Genomic DNA, 23620 nt, shown 5'->3' with positions numbered 1-23620 from the left:
TGTGACAACAAAACAAATTTGGTCATCAGAATAATTTCCGGTGCCACTGGGTTCACCTATGTCACCTTTAATGAGGGTGACACAGTGCCCATAGCATATAAATCACATTCAATTTCCAATGCAGAACAACGCTTTGCACCCACAGAAAAGATTCGTACTGCTATACAGATGGTCGTCATCAAGGAGAGGCCAGTTGCCCTAGGGGAACGCATTATTGTTGTTACCCTGGTGCCCGTCCTAAAGGCTGTCACCAAAGCAAGCGTTCCTAATGCTTAACCCCTTGCGGACGTCCGTGGCTGCACCTCTCAGGAGCCTTGGACGTAACCATTCCGTCCAATTACCGGCCCTCGGGGGAAGTGCTATTGCTCCCCCGAGGGCTGCCCCCCCACCCTCCAGGTCAGGGCGGGAAGGGGAATCCCTTCCCCTTCCACCCCCGACCCCTCCCAGTGAGGTCTGATGACATCAGCACGCAAGAGCGTGCTGACCTCATCGGAGGTCACCCCCCCATCACGCTGGAAGCATGCTTCCAGGGCGATTGCGGAAGAGAAATGCTCAGCATCTCTCTTTTGCTCGGGAGGAGGTGGCCAGCAGAGGCATGAAAGGAAAGGAAAGGCCATTCCTTTCCTTTCATGTCTCTGCAAGCATCGTGATGCGATCGAGCAGCAGAAATGCCCACTAGACACTAGGGATTTATTTTTTGGGTGAAAGGACATGAGGGGAGCGACCCATTGGGCAAGGGCCGCTCCGCAGGGGGGGAAATACTTTTTGCGCCATTTTTAGGTAGATCGTCCTAATATAATTAGGCGATCTGCCACCGGGGGAGGGCAGAAAACTCCTAGACACAAGGGCTAATTTTTTATTTTTTTCATTTATGTGTGGGGAGAGACCCCCTTAGGCAAGGGTCGCTCCCTTGGGGGCCAAATAGTTTTTAGACCATTTCTGCCTCCCCTGAGGGCAGATCGGGCTAATATAGTTAGGCCGATCTGCACCCAAGGGGGGCAGAAACCACTAGGGAGGTTTTTTTTTTTCCTTACACCATAAGGGGAGAGGCACCTTGGGCAAGGGCCGGTCCCTGGCAGTGGAGGACAAAATATGTTTAGGCCACTTCTGCCCCCAGCGGTGGCAGAAAACCCATAGACACCAGGGATAATATATATATATTTTTTTATGTGTGGGGACCGACCCCTTAGGCAAGGGTCGCTCCCTGGGGGGCCAAATTGTTTTTAGGCCATTTCTGCCCCCCGGGGGCAGATTGGCCTAATGTAATGTAATGTAATTAGGCTGATCTGCTTCCGGGGGCACAGAAACCTCTAGACACCAGGGATAGATATAATATTTTTATTTACTTCATGTTTTTATGTATGGGGAGCGACCCCTTAGGCAAGGGTCGCTCCCCTGGGGGGCAAATTGTATTTAGGCCATTTCTGCCCCCCTTGGAAGCAGATAAGCCTATTTTTGTTAGGCCAATCTGCCCCCAAGGGGGGCAGAAACCACTAGACACCAGGGATTAATGTGTATGTATGTGTGTGTTTTGTTTGGGCAAGGGTCACTCCCCATGGGGGCACATTACTGTTGGCCATATCTGCCCCCCTTGGGGGCAGATCGGCCTATTTTTGGAAGGTCCATCTACCCCCAAGGGGGGCAGAAAGCCCACCAGAGACCAGGGAAGGTATTTTTTTCAAAATAAGAGGGTGGGGGTATGGCCATATACGCCACCCCAAATAAAGGGGGCCAAAGTTGTTCTGCTCACCAGTGGGCAGTTGGGGCAATTACCCCAGATCCACACCCCGAGGGGGGGCGGCAGAAAGTCTATTAGATGGCATGGAATTAAAAAAAAAAATAGTGGGGTGGTGGCTACCAACCAGTATGGGCCTGGTTGTGCCCCCACACTAACTGAAGGGGATAACAGTCCTTCAGCTCTCCCACCACACACTAAAACATCTTATCCCATGGCAAGCAAGAGGACATTTGATTATTTTGGGTTTTGGTTTTACATTGGGGCCACGAGAGCTTGGTAACTCTCAAAATCGTCCCACTTGGAATGATGAGGGCTGCACTTTTTTTACTTTGGGACGCTGCCATGTAGAAAAATACAGAAGACCCAGAAACATCTGAAAACTAAACATCTGGTTGATTCCAGGGTGGTGTGCTTCACATGCACCCGCACCATTTTCTTACCCACAATGCCCTGCAAACCTCCAACTTTACTGGAAATCACACATTGTTCCTACATTTTTGTGACAGAACCTTCCGGAATCCAAATAATTCCTACCACCCAACATTAAACTGCATGTGTCAGCCTAAAAATGTTTTTTTTCAAACTGCCCTTTTGCACACGCTTTGGTTCCCCCTCAATTTCGACATGTTTTTTACTCTTCCCTGTCACAGGCACTTGGTCCACCTACACAAGTGAGGTATCATTTTTACCGGTAGACTGAGGGGAACGTTGGATGGTAGGGAATTTGTCCTGGTAAGGTGATCGCACGAAGAAATGTGGGGAAAAAAGTGATTTTTTAGATAATTTTGAGGTTTGCTCAGGATTCTGCATAAGAAAACATTGGGGGATCCAAGCAAGTCACACCTCCCTGGACTCCTTAGGGTGTCTAGTTTTCAGAAATGTCTGGCTTGGTAGGTTTCCCTAGATGGCTGCTGAGCCCAGGACCAAAAAAGCAGGTCCCCCCCCCCCACCATCCCCCAAAAACAGGTAGTTTTGTATTTGATCATTTTAATATGTCCAGATAGTGTTTTGGGGCATTTCCTATCGCGGGCGCTAGGCCTACCCACACAAGTGAGGTACCATTTTTATCGGGAGACTTGGCGGAATGGTGGGTGGAAGGAAATTTGTGGCTCCTCTCAGATTCCATAACTTTCTGTTGAAATGAGAGGAAAAAGTGTTTTTTTGGCCAAATTTTGACGTTTGCAAAGGATTCTGGGTAACAGAACCTGGTCAGAGCCCCACGAGTTACCAGATCTTGGATTCCCCTAGGTGTCTAGTTTTCAAAAATGCGCAGGTTTGCTAGTTTCCCTAGGTGCCGGCTGAGCTAGAGGACAAAATCCACAGCTAGGCACTTTGCAGAAAACAGCTCTGTTTTCTTTGGGAAAATGTGATGTGTCCATATTGCGTTTTGGGGCATTTCCTGTTGCGGGCGCTAGGCCTACCCACAGAAGTGAGGTACCATTTTTATCGGAAGACTTGGGGGAACGCTGGGTGGAAGGAAATTTGTGGCTCCTATCAGATTCCAGAACTTTCTGCAACCGAAATGAGGGGGAAAAGTGTTTTTTGGGCCAAATTTTGAGGTTTGCAAAGGATTCTGGGTAACAGAACCTGCTCAGAGCCCCACAAGTCACCCCATCTTTGATTCCCCTAGGTGTATAGTTTTCAAAAATGCACAGGTTTGGTAGGTTTCAATAGGTGCCGTCTGAGCTAGAGGCCAAAATCCACAGCTAGGCACTTTGCAAAAAACAGGTCTGTTTTCTTTGGGAAAATGTGATGTGCCCATGTTGTGTTTTGGGGCATTTCCTGTCGCGGGTGCGAGGCCTACCCACACAATTGAGGTACCATTTTTACCAGGAGACTTCACGGAACACTGGGTGGAAGGAAATTTGTGGCTCCTCTCAGATTCCAGAACTTTCTGCCAGTGAAATGGATGGAAAAAGCGTTTTTTTAGGCCAAATTTTAAGGTTTGCAAAGGATTCTGGGTAACAGAACCTGGTCAGAGCCCCACAAGTCACCTCATCTTGGATTCCCCTGGTGTCTTGTTTTCAAAAATGCGCAAGTTTGCTAGGTTCCTCTAGGTGCTGGCTGTGCTAGAGGCCAAAATCTACAGCTAGGTACAATGCAAAAAATAGCTCTGGTTTCTTTGGGAAAATTTGATGTGTCCATGATGTGTTTTGGGGCATTTCCTGCCACGGGTGCTAGTCCTACCCACACAAGTGAAGTACCATTTTTACCGGGAGACTTGGGGGAATGCTGTGTGGAAGGAAATGTGTGGCTCCTCTCAGATTCCAGAACTTTCTGTCACCAAATTGAGGGGGAAACGTGTTTTTTTGTCCACATTTTGAGGTTTGCAAAGGATCCTGAGTAACAGAACCTGGTCAGAGCCCCACAAGTTACCCCATCTTGGATTCCCCTAGGTGTCTAGTTTTAAAAAATGTGCAGGTTTGCTAGGTTCCCCTGGGTGCCGGATGAGCTAGAGGTCAAAATCCACAGCTAGGCACCTTGCAAAAAGACAGCTCTGTTTTCTTTGGCAAAATGTAATGTGTCCACATTGTGTTTTGGGGCATTTCCTGTCGCGCGCGATAGGGCTACCCACACAAGTGAGGTACCATTTTTATCGGGAGACTTTGGGGAACGCTGGGTGGAAGGAAATTTGTGGGTCCTCTCAGATTCCAGAACTTTCTGAAACCGAAATGAGAGGAAAAAGTGGTTTTTTTGGCCACGTTTTGAGGTTTGCAAAGGATTTTGGGTAACAGAACCTGGTCAGAGCCCCACAAGTCACCCCATCTTGGATTCCCATTGTTGTCTAGTTTAAAAAAATGCACACGTTTGCTGGTTTCCCTAGGTTCCGGCTGAGCAAGAGGCCAAAATCCACAGCTAGGCACTTTACAAAAAACAGCGCTGTTTTCTTTTGGAAAACGGGATGTGTCCACATTGTGTTTTGGGGCACTTCCAGTTACGGGCGCTAGGCCTACCCACACAAGTGAGGTACCATTTTTATCGGGAGACTTGGGGGAACACTGGGTGGAAGGAAATTTGTGGCTCCTCTCAGATTCTAGAACTTTCTGTCACCGAAATGAGAGGAAAAAGTGTTTCTTTTTGGCCAAATTTTAAGGTTTGCTAAGTAACAGAACCTGGTCAGAGCCCCACAAGTCACCCAATATTGGATTCCCCTAGGTGTCTAGTTTTAAAAAATGCGCAGGTTTGCTACGTTTCCCTAGGTACCAGCTCAGCTAGAGGCCAAAATGCACAGCTAGGCACTTTGCAAAAAACAGCTCTGTTTTCTTTGAGGAAATGTGATGTGCCCATGTTGTGTTTTGGGGCATTTCCTGTTGCGGGCGCTAGGCCTACCCACAGAAGTGAGGTACCATTTTTATCGGGAGACTTGGGGGAACACTGGGTGGAAGGAAATTTTTGACTCCTCTCAGATTCCAGAAATTTCTGTCACCGAAATGAGAGGAAAAAGTGTTTCTTTGGCCGAATTTTGAGATTTGCAAAGGATTCTGGGTAACAGAACCTGGTCAGAGCCCCAGAAGTCACCCTATCGTGGATTCCCCTAGGTGCATAGTTTTCAAAAATGCGCAAGTTTGCTAGGTTTCCCTAGATGCCGGCTGCGCTGGAGGCCAAAATCTACAGTTAGGTACGTTGCAAAAAATAGCTGTTTTCTTTGGGAAAATGTGATGTGTCCAGGATGTGTTTTGGGGCATTTCCTGTCACAGGCGCTAGGCCTACCCACACAAGTGAGGTACCATTTTTACTGAGAGACTTGGGGGAACGCTGGGTGGAAGGAAATGTGTGGCTCCTCTCATGTTCCAGAACTTTCTGTCACCGAAATGAGGGAAAAAGTGTTTTTTTGGCCAAAGTTTGAGGTTTGCAAAGGATTCTGGGTAACAGAACCTGTTCAAAGCCCCATAAGTCACCCCATCGTGGATTCCCCTAGGTGTCTAGTTTTCAAAAATGCACAGGTTTGCTAAGTTTCCCAAGGTGCCGGCTGAGCCAGGGGCCAAAATCCACAACTAGGCACTTTGCAAAAAACTGCTCTGTTTTTTTTGGGAAAATGTGGTGTGCCCATGTTGTGTTTTGGGGCATTTCCTGTCGCGGGTGCTAGGCCTACCCACACAAGTGAGGTACCATTTTTATCGGGAGACTTCGGGGAACACTGGGTGGAAGGAAATTTGTGGCTCCTCTCAGATTCCACAACTTTATGTCACTGAAATGAGAGGAAAAAGTGTTTCTTTTTAGCCAAATTTGAAGGTTTGCAAAGTAACAGAACCTGGTCAGAGCCCCACAAGTCACCCCATCTTAGATTCCCCTAGGTGTCTAGTTTTCAAAAATGCGCAAGTTTGCTAGGTTTCCCTTGGTACCGACTGAGTTAGAGGCCAAAATCCACAGCTACGCACTTTGCAAAAAAACAGCCCTGTTTTCTTTGGGGAAATGTGATGTGCCCATGTTGTGTTTTGGGGCATTGCCTGTTGTGGGCGCTAGGCCTACCCACACAAGTGAGGTACCATTTTTATCGGGAGACTTGGAGGAACACTGGGTGGAAGGAAATTTGTGACTCCTCTCAGATTCCAGAAATTTCTGTCACCGAAATTAGAGGAAAAAGTGGGGGTTTTTGGCCAAATTTTGAGATTTGCAAAGGATTTTGGGTAACAGAACCTGGTCAGAGCCCCACAAGTTACCCCATCTTGGATTCCCCTAGGTGTCTAGTTTTTAAAAATGTGCAGGGTTGCTAGGTTTCCCTAGGTGCCAGCTGAGCTAGAGGCCAAAATCCACAGCTAGGCACTTTGCAAAAGACAGCTCTGTTTCTTTGGGAAAATGTGATGTATCCACGCTGTGTTTTGGGGCCTTTCCTGTTGCAGGCGCTAGGCCTACCCACACAAGTGAGGTATCATTTTTATTGGGAGACTTGGGGAAATGCTGAGTAGAAGGAAATTTGTGGCTCCTCTCAGATTCCAGAACTTTCTCTCACCGAAATGAGAGGAAAAAGTGTGTTTTTGGCCAAATTCTGAGGCTTGCAAAGGATTCTGGGTAACAGAACTCGGTCAGAGACCCACAAGTCATCCCATCTTTGATTCCCCTAGATGTCTAGTATTACAAAATCTGCAGGTTTGTTAGGTTTCCCTAGGTGCCGGCTGAGCTAGAGGCCGAAATCCACAGCTAGGCTCTTTGCAAAAGACAGCTCTGCTTTTTTGGGGAAAATGTGATGTGTCCATGCTGTGTTTTGGGGCATTTCCTGTTGCAGGTGCTAGGCCTACCCACACAAGTGAGGTACCATTTTTATTGGGAGTCTTGGGGGAACGCTGGGTGGAAGGACATTTTTGGCTCCTCTCAGACTCCAGAACTTTCTGTCATCGAAATGATCTGGGTACCAGAACCTGGTCAGAGTCCCACAAGTCACCCCATCTTTAATTCCCCTAGATGTCTAGTTTTACAAAATGTGCATGTTTGCTAGGTTTACCTAGGTGCCGGCTGAGCTAGAGGCCAAAATCCACAGCTAGGCACTTTGCAAAAGACAGCATTGTTTTCTTTGGGAAAATGAATTGTGTCCACATTGTGTTTAGAGGCATTTCCTGTCGCAGGCGCTAGGCCTACCCACACAAGTGAGGTATCATTTTTATAGGGAGACTTGGGGGAATGCCGAGTGGAAGGAAATGTGTGTCTCCTCTCAGATTCCAGAACTTTCTGTCACCGAAATGATAGGAAAAAGTGTTTTTTTGGCCAAATTTTGAGGCTTGCTAAGGATTCTGGGTAACAGAACTTGGTCAGAGACCCACAATTCATCCCATCTTTGATTCCCCTAGATGTATAGTTTTACAAAATCTGCAGGTTTGCTAGGTTTTTCTAGGTGCCGGCTGAGCTAGAGGCCAAAATCCACAGCCAGGGTCTTTGCAAAAAACAGTTCTGTTTTCTTTTGGAAAATGTGGTGTGCCCATGTTGTGTTTTGGGGCATTTCCTGTCGCGGGTGCTAGGCCTACCCACACAAGTGAGGTACCATTTTTATCGGGACACTTCAGGGAACACTGGGTGGAAGGAAATTTGTGGCTCCTCTCAGATTCCACAACTTTCTGTCACCGAAATGAGAGGAAAAAGTGTTTCTTTTTGGCCAAATTTTAAGGTTTGCAAAGTAACAGAACCTGGTCAGAGCCCCACAAGTCACCCCATCTTAGATTCCCCTAGGTGTCTAGTTTTCAAAAATGCGCAAGTTTGCTAGGTTTCCCTAGGTACCGACTGAGTCAGAGGCCGAAATCCACAGCTAGGCACTTTGCAAAAAAACAGCTCTGTTTTCTTTGGGGAAATGTGATGTGCCCATGTTGTGTTTTGGGGCATTGCCTGTTGCGCGCGCTAGGCCTACCCACACAAGTGAGGTACCATTTTTATCGGGAGACTTGGAGGAACACTGGGTGGAAGGAAATTTGTGACTCCTCTCAGATTTCAGAAATTTCTGTCACCGAAATTAGAGGAAAAAGTGGGGGGTTTTGGCCAAATTTTGAGGTTTGCAAAGGATTTTGGTTAACATAACCAGGTCAGAGCCCCACAAGTCACCCCATCTTGAATTCCCCTAGATGTCCAGTTTTACAAAATGTGCAGGTGTGCTAGGTTTCCATAGCTGCCGGCTGAGCTAGGAGCCAAAATCCACAGCTAGGAACTTTGCAAAAAACAGCTCTGTTTTCTTTGGGAAAATGTGATGTGTCCACGTTGTGTTTTGGGGAATTTCCTGTTGCAGGCCCTAGGCCTACCCACACAAGTGAGGTATCATTTTTATTGGGAGACTTGGGGTAATGCTGAGTGGAAGGAAACTTGTGGCTCCTCTCAGATTCCAGAACTTTCTGTCACTGAAATGAGAGGAAAAAGTGTTATTTCGGCCAAATTTTGAGGTTTGGAAACGATTCTGGGTAACAGAACCTGCTCAGAGCCACACAAGTCACCAAATCTTGGATTCCCCTAGGTGTATATTTTTCAAAAATGCACAGGTTTGCTAGGTTTCAAGAGGTGCCGTCTGAGCTAGAGGCCAAAATCCACAGCTAGGCACTTTGCAAAAAACAGCTCTGTTTTCTTTGGGAAAATGTGATGTGCCCATGTTGTGTTTTGGGGCATTTCCTGTCGCGGGTGTTAGGCCTACCCACACAAGTGAGGTACCATTTTTGCCGGGAGACTTGGGGGAACGCTGGGTGGAAGGAAATGTGTTGCTCCTCTTAGATTCCAGAACTTTCTGTCACCGAAATGAGGAGGGAAAGTGTCTTTTTGGCCACATTTTGTGGTTTGCAAAGGATCCTGGGTAACAGAACCTGGTCAGAGCCCCATAAGTCACTCCATCTTGAATTACCGTAGGTGTCTAGTTTTCAAAAATGTGCAGGTTTACTAGGTTTCCCTAGGTGTCAGCTGACTAGAGGCCAAAATCCCCAGCTAGGCACTTTGCAAAAAACAGCTCTGTTTTCTTTGTGAAAATGTGATGTGTCCATGTTGTGTTTTGGGGCATTTCATGTTGCGGGCGCTAAGCCTACCCACACAAGTGAGGTACTATTTTTATTGGGAGACTTGGGATAGCGCTGGTTGGAAGGAAATTTGTGGCTCCTCTCAGATTCCAGAACTTTCTTTCACCAAAATAAGAGGAAACTGTGTTTTTTTTGGGCCACATTTTGAGGTTTCCAAAGGATTTTGGGTAACAGAACCTCATCATAGCCCCACAAGTTACACCATCTTGGATTCCCCTAGGTGTCTAGTTTTAAAAAATGTGCAGGTTTGCTAGGTTTCCCTAGGTGCTAGCTGAGCAAGAGGTCAAAATCCACAGCTAGGCACTTTGCAAAAGACAGCTGTTTTCTTTGTCAAAATGTAATGTGTCCACATTGTGTTTTGGGGCATTTCCTGTCGCGGGTGCTAGGGCTAACCACACAAGTGAGGTACCATTGTTATCGGGAGACTTGGGGGAAAACTGGGTGGAAGGAAATTTGTGGCTCCTCTCAGATTCCGGAACTTTCTCTCGCCGAAATGAGAGGAAAAAGTGTTTTCTTTGGCCAAATTTTGAAGTTTGCAAAGGATACTTGGTAACAGAACCTGGTCAGAGCCCCACAAGTCACTCCATCTTTGATTCCCCTAGATGTCTAGTTTTACAAAATGTGCAGGATTACTAGGTTTCCCTAGGTGCCTGCTGAGCTAGAGGTCGAAATCCACAGCTAGGCTCTCTGCAAAAGACAGCTCTGTTTTCTTTGGGAAAATGAGATGTGTCCACGTTGTGTTTTGGGTCATTTCCTGTCGCAGGCGCTAGGCCTACCCACACAAGTGAGGTACCGTTTTTATCGGGAGACTTGGGGGAACGCTGGTGGAAGGTAATTTTTGTCTCGTCTCAGATTCCAGAACTTTCTTTCTCAGAAATGAGAGGAAAAGGTGTTTTTTCGGCCACATTTTGAGGTTTGCAAAGGATTCTGGGTAACAGAACCTGGTCAGAGCCCCACAAGTCACCCCATCTTCAATTCCCCTAGATGTCTAGTTTTACAAAATGTGCAGGTGTGCTAGGTTTCCCTAGCTGCCGGCTGAGCTAGTAGCCAAAATCCACAGCTACAAACTTTGCAAAAAACAGCTCTGTTTTCTTTGGGAAAATGTGATGTGTCCACGTTGTGTTTTGGGGCATTTCCTGTCACGGGCCCTATACCTACCCACACAAGTGAGGTATCATTTTTATTGGGAGACTTGGGGGAACGCTGAGTGGAAGGAAATTTGTAGCTCCTCTCAGATTCCAGAACTTTCTGTCACTGAAATGAGAGGAAAAAGTGTTTCTTTGGCCAAATTTTGAGGATTGCAAATGATTCTGGGTAACAGAACCTGGTCAGAGCCTCAGAAGTCACCCCATCTTAAATTCCCCTAGGTGTCTAGTTTTACAAAATGCACAGGTTTGCTAGATTTCCCTAGGTGCCGGCTGAGCTAGAGGCCAAAATCCACAGATAGGCACTTTGCAAAAAAAAAGCCCTGTTTTCTTTTGGAAAATGTGATGTGTCCACGTTGTGTTTTGGAGCATTTCCTGTTGCGGGCGCTAGGCCTACCCACAGAAGTGAGGTACCATTTTTATCAGGAGACTTGGGGAAACACTTGGTGGAAGGAAATTTGTGTCTCCTCTCAGATTCCAGAACTTTCTGTCACTGAAATGAGAGGAAAAGGTGTTTTTTTGGCCAAATTGTAAGGTTTGCAAAGGATTCTAGGTAACAGAACCTGGTCAGAGCCCCACAAGCTACCCCATCTTGGATTCCCCTAGGTGTCTAGTTTTAAAAAATGTGCAGGTTTGCTAGGTTTCCCTAGGTGCCGGCTGAGCTAGAGGCCAAAATCCACAGCTAGGCACTTTGCAAATGGCAGCTCTGTTTTCTTTTGGAAAATGTAATGTGTCCACATTGTGTTTTGGGGCATTTCCTGTTGCGGGCGCTAGGACTACCCACACAAGTGAGGTACCATTTTTACCGGGAGACTTGGGGGAACGCTGGGTGGAAGGAAATATGTCGCTCCTCTCAGATTCCAGAACTTTCTGTCACTGAAATGAGGGGGGAAAGTGTATTTTTGGCCACATTTTGTGGTTTGCAAAGGATTTTGGGTAATTGAACCACGTCATAGCCCCACAAGTTAACCCATCTTGGATTCCCCTAGGTGTCTAGTTTTAAAAAATGTGCAGGTTTGCTAGGTTTCCCTAGGTGCCGGCTGAGCTAGAGGTCAAAATCCAGAGCTAGGCACTTTGCAAAAGACAGCTCTGTTTTCTTTGGCAAAATGTAATGTGTACACATTGTGTTTTGGGGCATTTCCTATCGCGGGCGCTAGGGCTACCCACACAAGTGAGATACCATTTTTATCGGGAGACTTCGGGGAACGCTGGGTGGAAGGAAATTTGTGGGTCCTCTCAGATTCCAGAACTTTCTGTCACCGAAATGAGTGGGAAAAAGTGATTTTTTTTGGCCAAATTGTAAGGTTTGCAAAGGATTCTGGGTAACAGAACCTGATCAGAGCCCCACAAGTCACCCCATCTTGGATTCCTGGATTCCCCTAGGAGTCTAGTTTTCAAAAATGCACAGGTTTGCTAGGTTTCCCTAGGTGCCGGATGAGTTGGAGGACAAAATCCACAGCAAGGCACTTTGCAAAAAACACCTCTGTTTTCTTTGAGAAAATGTAATGTGCCCATGTTGTGATTTGGGGCATTTCCTGTTGTGGGTGCTAGGGCTACCCACACAAGTGAGGTACCATTTTTACGGGGAGACTTCGCCGAACACTGAGTTGATAGAAATTTGTGGCTCCTCTCAGATTCCAAAAATTCTGTCACCAAAATGTGAGGAAAAAGTGTTTTTTTCTGGCCAAATTTTAAGGTTTACAAAGGATTCTGGGTAACAGAACCTGGTCAGAGCCCCACAAGTCACACCATCTTGGATTCCCCTAGGTGTCTAGTTTTCAAAAATGTGCACGTTTGCTAGGTTTCCCTATGTGCCGGCTGTGCTAGAGGCCAAAATCTACAGCTAGGTACAAAGCAAAAAATAGCCGTGTTTTGTTTGGGAAAATGTGAAGTGTCCACAATGTGTTTTGGGGCATTTCCTGACACGGGTGCTAGGCCTACAAACACACAAGTGAGGTACCTTTTTTACTGGGAGACTTGGGGGAACGCAGGGTGGAAGGAAATATGTGGCTCCTCTCAGATTCCAGAACTTTCTGTTATTGAAATGAGAGGAAAAAGTGTTTCTTCGGCCAAATTTTGAGGTTTGCAAAGGATTCTGGATAACAGAACCTGGTCAGAGCCTGAGAAGTCACCCCGTCTTGGATTCCCCTAGGTGTCTAGTTTTAAAAAATGCGCAGGTTTGCTAGATTTCCCTAGGTGCCGGCTGAGCTAGAGGCCAAAATCCACAGCTAAGAACTTTGCAAAAACCAGCTCTGTTTTCTTTTGGAAAATGTGATGTGCCCATGTTGTGATTTGGGGCATTTCCTGTTGCGGGTGCTAGGCCTACCCACACAAGTGAGGTACCATTTTTTCAGGGAGACTTGGCGGAACACTGGGTGGAAGGAAATTTGTGGCTACTCTCAGATTCCAGAACTTTCTTTCACCGAAATGAGAGGAAAAAGTGTTTTTTTTGCCCAAATTTTGAGGTTTGCAAAGGATTCTGGGTAACAGAACCTGGTCAGAGCCTCACAAGTCACCCCATCTTGGATTCTCCTAGGTGTCTAGTTTTTAAAAATGCGCAAGTTTTCTGGGTTTTCCTAGGTGCCGGCTGCACTAGAGGCCAAATTCCACAGCTAGGTACATTGCAAAAAATAGCTCTCTGTTTTCTTTTGGAAAATGTGATGTGTCCACGATGTGTTTTGGGGCATTTCCTGTCGCAGGCGCTAGGCCTACCCACACCAGTGAAGTACCGTTTTTATTGGGTCACTTGGGGGAACGCAGGGTGGAAGGAAATTTGTGCCTCCTCTCAGATTCCAGAACTTTTATGTCACCAAAATGAGAGGAAAAATTGTTTTTTTGGCCACATTTTGAGGTTTGCAAAGGATTCTGGGTAACAGAACCTGGTCAGAGCCCGATAGGTCACCCCATCTTGAATTGCCCTAGATGTCTAGTTTTACGAAATGTGCACGTTTGCTAGGTTTCCCTAGGAGCCGGCTGAGCTAGAGGCCAAAATCCGCAGCTAGGCACTTTGCAAAAAACAGCTCTGTTTTCTTTGGGAAAATGTGATGTGTCCACGATGTGTTTGCGGCAATTCCTGTCACAGGGGCTAGGCCTACCCACACAAGTGAGGTACTATTTTTACCGGGAGACTTGGGGGAATGCTGGGTGGAAGAAAATATGTGTCTCCTCTCAGATTCCAGAACTTTCTTTCACCGAAATGAGAGGAAAACGTGTCTTTTTGGGCCACATTTTGAGGTTTGCAAAGGATTTTGGGTAACAGAACCTGATCAGAGCCCCACACGTTACCCCATCTTGGATTCCCCTAGATGTCTAGTTTTACAAAATCTGCAGGTTTGCTAGGTTTCCCTAGGTGCCAGCTGAGCTAGAGGCCGAAATCCACAGCTAGGCTCTTTGCAAAAAACAGCTCTGTTTTCTGTGGGAAAATGTGACGTGTCTACGTTGTGTTTTGGGGCATTTCCTGTCGCAGGCGCTAGGCCTACCCACACAAGTGAGGTACCATTTTTATCGGGAGACTTGGGGGAACGTGGGTGGAAGGAAATTGCTGGCTCCTTTCAGATTCCAGAACTTTCTGTCACCGAAAGGAGAGGAAAAGGTGTTTTTTCTGCAAATTTTGAGGTTTGCAAAGGGTTCTGGGTAACAGAACCTGGGCAGAGCCCCACAAGTCAACCCATCTTGAATTCCCCTAGATGTCTATTTTTACAAAATGCGCAGGTTTGCTAGGTTTTCCTGGGTGCCGGCTGAGCTAGAGGCCAAAATCCACAGTTAGGCACTATGCAAAAAACAGCTCTATTTTCTTTGGGAAAATGTGATGTTTCCATGTTGTGTTTTGGGGCATTTCCTGTCGCGGGTGCTTGGCCTACCCACACAAGTGGGGTACCATTTTTATCAGAGACTAGGGGAAAACCGGGTGGAAGGAAATGTGTGGCTCCTCTCAGATTCCAGAACTTTCTGTCACCGAAATGAGAGGAAAAAGTGTTTTTTGGGCCGAATTTTGAGGTTTGCCAAGGGTTTCTGGTAACAGAACCTGGGCAGAGCCCCACAAGTTACCCCATCTTGATTCCCCTAGGTGTATAGTTTTCAAAAATGCGCAAGTTTGCTAGGTTTCCCTAGGTGCCGGCTGCGCTAGAGGCCAAAATCCACAGCTAGGCACTTTGCAAAAAACAACTCTGTTTTCTTTTGGAAAATGTGATGTGTCCACATTGTGTTTTGGGGCATTTCCTGTCGGGGCGCTAGGCCTACCCACACAAGTGAGGTACCATTTTTATCCGGAGACTTGAGGGAATGCTGGGTGGAAGGAAATTTGTGGCTCCTATCAAATTCCAGAACTTTCTGTCACCGAAATGAGGGGAAAAAGTGTTTTTTGGCCACATTTTGAGGTTTGCCAAGGGTTTCTGGGTAACAGAACCTGCTCAGAGCCCCACAAGTCACCCCATCTTGGATTCCCCTGGGTGTCTAGTTTGCAAAAATGCACAGGTTTGCAAGGTTTCCCTAAGTGTTGGCTCAGCTAGAGGCCAAAATCCACAGCTAGGCACTTTGCAAAAAACAGCTCTGTTTTCTTTGGGAAAATGTGATGTACCCATGTTGTGTTTTGGGGCATTTTTTGTTGCGGTTGCTAGGCCTACCCACACAAGTGAGGTACCATTTTTTATCAGGAGACTTGGGGGAACACTGGGTGGAAGGAAATTTGTTGCTCCTCTAAGATTCCAGAACTTTCTGTCACCGAAATGAGAGGAAAAAGTGTTTTTTTGGCCAAATTTTAAGGTTTGCAAAGGATTCTGGGTAACAGAATCTGTTCAGAGCCCCACAAGTCACCCCATTTTGGATTCCCCTAGAAGTCTAGTTTTCAAAAATGCGCAAGTTTGCTAGGTTTCCCTAGGCGCCAGCTCAGCTAGAGGCCAAAACCCACAGCTAGGCACTTTGCAAAAAACAGCTCTGTTTTCTTTGGGAAAATGTGATGTGTCCATGTTGTGTTTTGGGGCTTTTCCTGTCGGGGTGCTATGCCTACCCACACAAGTGAGGAACCATATTTATCGGGAGACTTGGGAGAACACTGGGTGGAAGGAAATTTGTGGCTCCTCCCAGATTCCAGAACTTTCTGTCACCGAAATGAGAGGAAACAGTGTTTTTTTTGGCCAAAATTTATGGTTTGCAAAGGATTCTGGGTAACAAAACCTGGTCAGAGCCCCACAAGTCACCTCATCCTGGATTTCCCTAGGAGTCTAGTTTTCATAAATGCGCAAGTTTGCTAGGTTTCCCACACAACCCACACAAGTGAGGTACCATTTTTATCGGGAGACTTGGGGGAACACTGGGTGGAAGGAAATTTGTGGCTCCTGTGTCTCTCAGAGCCTCCACCCTCAGTCCATTGATAGTCACCCACTGCCTGTATATCTTAGTGTTCTCAGGCACAAGGGTTCTCTGGACCATCTCTCTGTCCCCTAGTGAGACAGGGGTCATCTCAGCTAGCTCCCACCCACCTGGAACCAACTCTTCCCCAAGCGCTACACTGGCCAAACCCTGTGATGGTGCACCAGTGGGTGCCGGTGTACTTTTGGGGCATTTAGGGATCCCCCCCCCTCACATGACCCACCTGGTCACATGCATAGCACCTACGTGGGGGACCACCTGCCACTGGCTTCCCTTTGGAGAACCATGGCTTCTTCTCACTGGAGGGGTTGGGAATCCTTACCCTGGGAATCAGTTTGGGGCCCTTTAGAGAACTCTCCCTGTTTACCCTTACCCCCCCTTTCTTCTCCCCATACCTCCTTTGGACCCTGATGCTTTCCCAGCAGTCCGCTTCCTGCGCAAGCTTCCTGGGACCAGTAAGCTTGCTGTCAATCAGGTGCTGGTGCAGCTCTGGAAAACATAAACTGTACAAGTGCTCTCAAACAATCAGATTGTAAAGCCCCTCATACATAGTTACCTTACTGTCTTCACCCAACCATCCAGTGACCTGCAATAAGAATGAACACATTCCAACCATGTTTAGGATTCCTTCTTCTTAGAGGACCTAAACTTGTCCTTCTACTGCTCAGGGGTCAGACCATATCTTTTGAGTAGGGCATCTTTCATAATAGTGTAGGTGAGACTCTGAGCATCCACGAAGGCTGTCAGTGTATCAGTCCGGTCTACCTCAAAGTGCTTCCACAGAGCCGCCCCAATGAGCTTCAGGGACCAGATTCATGTGGAGAGCAGACTCATACCCTTTGAACCAGAAGTACATGTCATCCTCCCTTTTGTAATCCTTCACTAGGTCTTTTGGGATGTGTACCCTTCTTTCAGGCTGCACTGTCCTGTTGCTGCCACCATCTCTACTAGACTGGGTCCTCTGATCTAACTTCTTTAAGCTAAGTTCATTAGCCAGCAGTATCTTCCTTTCCTCAATGGCCATCCTTCTGTCCTCACTTTCCGTCTCGATCTTGAGTTTTTCCAGCTCCAGTTGGTACTCTCTCTCTGCCTGTCTGTCCCGTAACTCTTCAGGAGTCAGACCCTTGGATGATACACTGCTACCTGCCCTGGAGACTCTCTCCTTGGACATAACAGGCCCACACACTATACAATCATGGATGGATTGCACATCCTCCTCCTCCTCATCCTCCTCTTCCTCCTCTGCGTGCCCCTCAGCTTCTTTGTCTGCCACCCAGGCCTTCAGAGCCTTTTGCAGCTCCTCTTTCTTGGATGAGCTCTTCATGAGCCAGGCCAAATTCTTACAGAGTTGCTTCAACTGAGCCACTGTGTAGCTCTCCAATTTCTCTATGTCAAAAGCAGCTCTAGATGATGCATCTCCAGAGTGAGACATGATGAAGAGTCAAAAACATGTGCAAAGTTTCAAAGGCAGAAAAACAAGTTCCCAATTAAGTTTCAAAAAAGTTAGTCAAGGGATCAGCGAGAAATAGAATAAAAAGAAATCCCAAAGAGAAAAGCAAAAATCACAAGACAAGTAGTATGTGGTCACGTAGTGGTCTGAACTCAAAACAGTAGTGTACACTTAATTACTCTATGTCAGGTACAAATACAAGTCCAATCCCATTCGCTGATCATCAATGTTAGAAATGGGATCTTTCGTTGGCAGTCAGGTTACCCCCTATCTGTAGTCAGGGTAAAAGAGAATCACCCTCAGCTAACACCTGCGTACCCCCTTGGTAGCTTGGCACAATCAGTAGGCTTAACTTCAGAGTGCTAGCTGTAAAGTATTTGTACCAACACACACAGTAACTTAATGAAAACACTACAAACTTACACAACACAGGTTTAGAAAAATAGAAAATATTTATCTAAACAAAACAAGACCAAAACGACAAAAATCCACAATACACAAGTCAAGTTATCACTAAAAATGCTAAAAGAGTCTTCATGTAATTTTAAACACACACTAACACTGTTAGCGTGAAAATGTACCTAGGATGCGTTATCAGTTCTTATTTTATGGGGAAAGACACAAGTGGGGATTCCAATTGCTTTCTCTTTTTCCTCATCCTGGAATTGTGAAAGGTCGAGATTAGAAATTTTACAATTTAAGTCCCCGACCATGATAATTTGAATTGCGGTCTCCATGTCACAAAGCTTGTTAATGAAAATAAATATCTTAGCTAGGAGGCGATCATATGAGGAACCGGGGGGGATATAGGTGTTTACCAATGCCAAGGGAGCTCCATCAGACCCCTCTCCAACACCATATAAAATTATATCCAAGAACACATTGCTGGGATCTCTAAGACATTCATAACGCCAGTTAAGCCTATTGGACAGCAGGCAGGCTACCCCACCCTTAGCGTGGTCTCTCTTTGAGGGGGTAGCATTAAGGTAAAACGAATAATAATTGTTACACAAGAGCTCCCCAACAGACCAAGGGGGTCATTCCAACCCTGGCGGTCGGTGATAAAGCGGCGGCCAACCCGCCAACAGGCAGGCAGTAAAAAAAATGGAATTCTGACCCTGGCGGGAACCGCCAACACAGACCGCCACTTTAACACTCCGACCGCCACGGCGGGACAAACAAACAGCGCGGCGGTCACCGCCAACAGGCAGGCAGCAGACAATGTACCGCCCACACTATCACAACTCACCAATCCGCCACCTTTTCCGGGGCGGGAGCCCCGCCGATAAAAACACGGCGGAAACAGACTACGAACGGGAAAACGCTCACCTCTATACACTTCACGAGGAATCTGGACAGCATGGAACCCGAATTAAACATCCTACCAGCTATTGTCTACCTGCTCCTCTACCAGGAGCACGAACGCCGGCGCAGACGACAACGGTGAGCACTGCACCTACGACACAGGGGAGGGGGGAGGAGGAAAGGTTACGGACACACACATACGCGATACACCCACCCCCCCACCCAAATACCTACACACCAATGCAGAGCAACAAGTCAGAGTGACACCCCCCAAACCCCACGGAATAATGCAAAGACAAAATAAAATGATCATTAAAATTTAAGTATATTATAGCACATTTTAAGTAATGTGAAATATGAAATATATAAATAACATCAAGAACAATATATCCATAGGCCAAAAGTCTGGCACATATTGGCAATCTTTCATTGGGGAGTGCAAAGCCACAGTCTCACAAGTCTCTACAGTGGGTGGATTGCCCACTGTGCCATCCTCGGGAGTGCAAAGCCACAGTCTCACAAGTCTCTACAGTGGGTGGGTTGCCCACTGCTGCATCCTGGGAAGTGCAAAGCCACAGTCTCTCAACTCTAAACAGTGGGTGGGTTGCACACTGCTGCATCCTGGCAAGTGCAAAGCCACAGTCCATCAGGTGGATTACAGACTCCACTGGTTATGGAGGAGGCAAGGTGGCCAGAGTGCTTTGTGAAGCCCTGCCCGACACAGATCCGGCGCTGCCGATGGGCCAGCGGTGCTTGTGATGAAGGGCCCAGCGGAGCGGTGCTTGACAGGAAGGGCCCAGCAGAGCAGTTCAGAGACGGCGTTGCCCAGCGGAGCGGTTCTTGAGATGAAGGGCCCAGCAGAGCGGTGCTTGACAGGAAGGGCCCAGCAGAGCAGTTCAGAGACGGCGTTGCCCAGCGGAGTGGTGCTTGAGATGAAGGGCCCAGCGGAGCGGTGCTTGACAGGAAGGGCCCAGCGGAGCGGTGCTTGAGATGAAGGGCCCAGCGGAGCGGTGCTTGACAGGAAGGGCCCAGCGGAGCGGTGCTTGTCTTGCCGGGGTCCTGTTCAGCGGTGCTTGTCTTGCCGGGGCCCTGTTCAGCGGTGCTTGTCACGGCGGGCCCTGTTCAGCGGTGCTTGTCTTGCCGGGGCCCTGTTCAGCGGTGCTTCTCACGGCGGGCCCTGTTCAGCGGTGCTTCTCACGGTGGGGCCCTGTTCAGTGGTGCTTCTCACGGCGGGGCCCCGTTCAGCGGTGCTTGTCACGGCGGGCCCTGTTCAGCGGTGCTTCTCACGGCGGGCCCTGTTCAGCGGTGCTTCTCACGGCGGGCCCTGTTCAGCGGTGCTTCTCACGGCGGGGCCCTGATCAGCGGTGCTTCTCACGGCGGGGCCCTGATCAGCGGTGCTTGTCACGGCGGGGCCCTGTTCAGCAGTGCTTCTCACGGCGGGGCCCTGTTCAGTGGTGCTTGTCTTGCCGGGGCCCTGTTCAGCGGTGCATGTCACGGCGGGCCCTGTTCAGCGGTGCTTCTCACGGCGGGCCCTGTTTAGCGGTGCTTCTCGCTGCGGGGCCCTGTTCAGCGGTGCTTGTCTTGTGTTCCTAGGGAACCAGATCTGGCCAATACTTCCCGCTCAGTCGCCATCCGACCTGTCGCTTGCAGGCCCTTCTGTGCTGGAGTACTGGGCCCGTGGGTGTCCTCCGTCACACCCCAAATGGGGCTGGTGGGCCCCTCCTGGTCAGCTCGCCTGCTGCCGGACTTGTCCGCCCTGCTGCCCTTGCCCTCCTTCGTAGAATCTCTGGGGCCCTTGCCTCCCTTTGTGGATGTGCCAGGTGACGGTGCCAGGGTAGTGTCCTTGGGGGCAGCCGTCTCAGGCCTGTCGCGCCGGCCCTTCACTTTTTTGGTTCTCTTCCCAGGGGGTGGGCTGGCTGTCCCCTTGCTGCTGGCCGATGTTCCTGCCCTAGGAGCTGGTGGACTCCAATAGCCCTGAACTATGGTCCTAGTAGATGCAGGGATTGTGGTGGCTGAGGTGCTCTTTGGACTCTTACGAGATGGACGGGGTGAGTCAGTTGTTGGAAAGAGGTCAAGGTTGGAAAGGAAAATCAATTTAGAAAGACAGGGACGGGTAGTTGTAGTGGGTATGGGAGTGGAGGAAGAGGATGTGGTTGTAGGAGAGTCAAGTGTGCTGTCTTTGGGTGCAGGTGCTTGTGACGGAGGCTGTCGTGAGGTGGATGGCTGTTGGGTGGGTGGCTGCCTGCGTTTGTGTGGTTTGGAAGAGGGGGTGACAGACACAGTGGGAGAGGACACAGGGGACGTGTAAATGGCAGTGGGGGTGGTGACTGCACGTGTGCGGAGTGTTCTGGAGGGTGTGCTGGTGATGGACGTACTGGCTGATGGTGGTGTGCATGCAGGTGTGAGTGGAGACGTCACAGGGAGGGAGGAGGGAGACTAGGAGGAGGGGGACACAGTGGAGGCAGTGGCTGTTGGCATGTCTGCATCTGGATGTTGCTTGGGTGAATGCTTGTGTGATCTGTGGTGCTTATGTCTGGATGAGCTGCCCTTGGGTGTTGAGGTGTGTGCAGGCTGGTCTGTAGGTGTGGCTGGGATAGGCAGAGGAACAGGGGAGTGGGACTGGGTGGAGGGAGTTGGAGGAGGGAGGCTGGAGACAGGGACAATGGCTGCCGTCAGTGCTGAGGCCAGAGCATTGAACGATCGCTGATGGGCAGCCTGACCCGAATGAATGCCCTACAGGTATGCATTGCTCTGATGCACCTTCCTTTCTACCCCCTGGATGGCATTCAAAAGGGTCGACTGCCCAACAATGAGCGTCTGGAGGAGGTCAATGATCTCCGCACTGAGGGCAGCAGGGGTAACTGGGGCAGGGCCTGAGGTGCCTGGGGCGAAGGAGATGCCCGGCTTCCTGGCCGAGCGGGCACGGGGCGAACGCTGAGGGGCTGCTGGGAGGGCGGAGCTGGTGCGCTGGGTGGCGGCTGTACCTGTTGTAGCGGTGGGCACGGATGTTGCCGTCACCGCAAGGGAGCTCCCTTTCGAGGACGTGTCGGGGTCGCTGATGTCTCCACGGGTCCCCGTTGTGGAGCTCCCCTCGCCCTCCGTCTCACTGGTGAACTCGGAGTCGGTTGCATGGCCCTCCGGGGCCATGTGAGATGCATCTCCCTCGTGCGCCGATGCCACTTCTCCTCTGCCAGATGATGCTAATGCACACATGAACAGGAAGACCAATAAAAAGGGGGGGGGGAAGAAATAAAGACATGTTGAGTGCATGCACTGGCGACACCGTTGGCGGAGAGGACAGACACAGAAGCCCACTGCACTACGCCGCGCACTTGGGGTACACTACTCAATCAGTGGGACATGGCCTACAAGCCTATGGACGACAACTGCACACATAGCTGACACAGGGCCATGAATAGCTGTACTAGGCACCCTACAGAGGTGGGGGGCGGGGGCACAGGGCCATGCCTCACGGAGGGGACTAGCCTACAGAAATCGCCCTGGCCTAGGGATACCCCCACAGCCCTCCTCCCCACCCAGGCACCTCTACTGCGCGCAAAGATAGCAGAATGTGCTGGTACTCACCCCCTTGTGTCTGCTGTGATGTCCTCACGCGCCCATCCAAATCGGGGTAGGCCACCGCCAGGATCCGGGACATCAGGGGGGTCAAAGTCCGACTAGCACCCCTCCTACGTTGGGAGGCCATCCCCAGCAGAGCCTCGGCGGTCTTTCTGCTCCCGCGGCGGATGTCCTCCCACCTCTTGCGGCAGTGGGTGCCCCGTCTGTTGTGGACCCCCAGGGCCCGGACGTCCTTGGCGATGGCACGCCAAATCTCGATCTTCTGATGGGCGCTGACCTATGTGACATGTACAGGGTGGGAAAAGAAACATCATCACTTTTCTGCATGGTCGATGTGAGTGGCCCCCCCCTCCCCAACCTTGCCATGTGGCACATGCTCTCATCTGTCGTGCAATGCATTCCTCATTCGCTCCCCTCACCACCATCGTTCATTCACCCCACTCAACCCAGGCATTGCCCACTAAGCATGGTCCCAGTGTACTCACCTGTTGGTCTGGAGGACCGTAGAGTAGCGCATACTGGGGGAGGACCCCATCCACGAGTGTCTCCAACTCTTCTGAAGTGAAGGCAGGGGCCCTTTCCCCAGTCGCAGCAGCCATTGTCACTTCCAGACCGAGGTCACAGCAGCGCTTGCAGTATAGGTCCTCTCCTGTGGATGATCAGGTCTCGAGTGATTAAGCAGATAGAAAATGGCGGTTACGCCGCGGCGGTGCGTACCGCGACCGCCGGCGCACATCGTCATTGGCTCCTGAAACCCATAGGGTTCAATGTTAACCAATGCAGCTTTGCACCGCAGTCTTCGACCGCCTACCGCCACGGTGTGCCACGCCAGCGCAATGAGCTCACATCACATTGTCACACTTCACAGATCAGGCAGCCGCCATTTCAAAGGCCCACATGGCTTAATTTCTACTGCGTCACACAGGCCTAGGCCTTGCATTGCCACTCATACATGCCATTCAATGCATAGAGAATCGTGTACAGTGCAAGCTGTGTAAAAGTACCTGTGGGTTGATTGACTCTGTGCTCCACTTTGTCCTTCCTAGGCACCGTCCACAGGGACTTGTGAGGAGATGGAGGGCTGTTCCCGTGTACAGACCGCTGGTGGACCTGTCGACAATGGAAGAACGACATGTCATACTCAACTACAGACTTGACCGTGCCACTATACAGGAACTGTGTGCCCAGCTGGAGCCAGACCGGATGTCACCCATCTGCCAACCCACAGGGATTCCCCCTCTAGTGCAGGTTCTGTCAGTACTCCATTTTTTGGCTAGTGGATCATTCCAAACAACAGTGGCCATTTAATCTGGGATGTCTCAGCCTATGTTTTCTAAGGTTTTATCCAGAGTGTTGTCTGCCCTGATGAAACACATGCGGAGCTACATTGTTTTCCCTGAGGTGGAGGATTTGGCTACAGTGAAGGGTGATTTCTATACCCTTGGACATATTCCCAACGTCATTGGTGCCATTGATGGGACCCATGTGGCTTTGGTACCCCCCAGAGGAAGTGAACAGGTGTACAGGAACAGAAAAAGTTATCATTCCATGAATGTCCAGG

The 23620-nt window shown here is 49.2% G+C and overlaps 1 protein-coding gene across 1 annotated transcript in view; it reads right to left on the bottom strand.

The window, feature by feature from the left end:
- MYPN (myopalladin) overlaps window positions 1-23620 on the bottom strand; it is a 2801288-nt gene that overhangs the window by 781047 nt on the left and 1996621 nt on the right. The window lies entirely within an intron of this gene.

This window comes from Pleurodeles waltl, chromosome 6, assembly GCF_031143425.1.
Source record: "Pleurodeles waltl isolate 20211129_DDA chromosome 6, aPleWal1.hap1.20221129, whole genome shotgun sequence".
NCBI lineage: Eukaryota > Metazoa > Chordata > Amphibia > Caudata > Salamandridae > Pleurodeles > Pleurodeles waltl.
Note: the sequence above shows the minus strand (reverse complement) of the source record. Positions and strands in the feature narration are given on the sequence as shown.